Here is a 2,281-nt window from a genome sequence, read left to right on the forward strand (position 1 = left end):
AGCAGGGTCCTGGCAGGACCTGTGTCCCATGGAGGGGAACCCCCACAGGAGCAGGTTTTGCGATGGGATCCTTGGCTGGGGAGGGGGCACACTGGAGAACTCTGCTCCTGAAGGACTGTATCCCAGGGGAAGGACTTCATAGTGATGCAGGGGAAGAAGCAGCAGAGATGGAGTGTTATAGTCTGAGCACAACCCTCTTTCCCCACTCCTTGTCCTCCTCAGGGGAGGAGGGAGAACAGTTGAGAGTAAATCCCAGAATCTCAGGATGGGTCAGGCTGGAAGGACCCACAGGGGCTCGTCTGGTCCCACGTCCCTGCTCCAGCAGGGCCATCCCAGAGCACAGGGCACAGGACTGTGTCCAGAGGGGTCTGGAATATCCCCAGGGAGGAGACTCCAGCCCCTCCCTGGGCAGCCTGGTCAGTGCTGGGGCACTGCCCAGCAAAGAAGCTTTTGCTCAGTCCTGGGAAGAAAGGAGGAGTGGGGGGAAGCTGGTTTTTGTTTTATTTTTATTCCTCACTATCCTACTCTGTTAATCCTTGGCAATAAATTCAATTGACCCCCCCAGGTCGAGCCTGTTTTGCCCATACCGAGTGTTCTCCCTGTTTTTTCCTTGACTCATGAGCTTCTCCAGGGAATTTTGCCACCAGCAAAGAGGGAGAATTGGAGTGGGAGATTTGGGCTGGCCTAAGCAGTCTTCAGTTTGAATTGCAGGATTGTAGCCTGTTTTCAAAATGCATTTCCTGAGCTGTTTTAAAAGAGAGAAAATCACGGCAAAATATAAACTTGACTTAGATTTTTGCCATAATTCAGTTTTTAAATATAGAAAATAATCCACTGAGAGGTGAGAAATGGAGGAGGACAGGATGCTTTTGTTCTCTAAATGCTGCCCATGGTGGGTTTTTAACCCCTGTGTTGATCCAAGATGCAAATCCTGCTTTGTATGATGAAGAATTTGTGCCATAACCCATGAGCTGGTGCTGAATTTTCCCATTTTCCCTCCATTTCCCAGTGTTTCTCTTTATTTAAATGAACTCACCTTGCTCCTTGTGGTTAAATTGACCAGTAAGAAGAAACAGTCTGTCTTCCAAATATTCCTTTGTCTGTGAACTGTTGGTGTATTTTTTTATGTTACTACTTTTTCTAGAAAGTGGTTTAAAGTTTACAAGTTTATGACCTAAATTAACACCTTCAACTCCAGATAGTGGAGTTTATTACTTTTAATTAGTTTAACTGCTCAGTCAAAAAGCCCCTTTTTTTTTCTTTCTTTCTTTCTTTCTTTCTAGCAAAACAAAAAATGAAATAAGAGAACAAAATATGCATTTTAATTTTGTCAATAACATGCAATTTGCTGGTCTTTTCTCCTTCCCTGAAGTTTAATTAATTTTGAGCAAGTAATAAATTGTCATAGCTCTCGGTTCAGCTGATGGATTCCAAATGAATACAGTTCATTGGATGAATTTAGATTTGTGTTATCATCTCCAATGGGAATTGGATTTTTCGGGGTCTCAAACCACGACACCCTCAAAGCCCTCTCTGCTTCTGCCAGTTGTGCCTGAGATCAAACTGAGAGAAATCACCAAAATCAAGCCTTTGGTCTTCAGAATCCTGCAGAAAAATTGTAAGGACTAAGCTGTGGTGGCCAGTCCAGAAGATCTGAGGTGGGGTGAGCTTTGTGATGCCCAAAGGTCCCCCAGAGATGAAGCACATGCCAAAATCAGCTGGAGGTTCATGGTTTCCTGCTGAAAATCCACCCTTGTGTGCAACTTCCATCTGCAAGGGGCGTTGGGATTTTTCTCTAGGCAGGGATAGAAAATAAACCATGACAGAAGTCATGAAAGGATAATTCCCAGAGTCTCCCACACTTGGATGGGTCTCAGGACAATGTCTCAAGGAGCCATTCTGTCTTTTTGTTTCAAAAGACACTTTTGCAGGGGTTACAAACTGGAAGAAGTTTCATGGGCAAAAGCTCTTCATGTTTTGGGGGATTTTTAGTTATTTTATTCACAGGATAAACTTCTGTGAAATATGTGTTTGGTGTATTTGTAGTGAAAACTTCTTCCCACCATTTCCTCCCCCTTCCATCCCTAATTCCACACTAGTTCCCATTTTCAATGGAGTGTTTCATACATACAGAAACCTTTTCAGTCCATCAAACCTCTAATAAAATGACTGGAAGAGGCAGTTCTATTCTTGGGGATGCAAATGTCTCCTTTTCCAGTATGGAGAGGGACTTTTTACAACAACATTTGGTGGCAGGACAAGGGGGATGGTTTAAATTAGT

This window comes from Pipra filicauda, unplaced genomic scaffold (assembly GCF_003945595.2).
Source record: "Pipra filicauda isolate LSUMZ 115617 unplaced genomic scaffold, ASM394559v2 scaffold263_size1117673_pilon, whole genome shotgun sequence".
NCBI classification, from domain to species: domain Eukaryota; kingdom Metazoa; phylum Chordata; class Aves; order Passeriformes; family Pipridae; genus Pipra; species Pipra filicauda.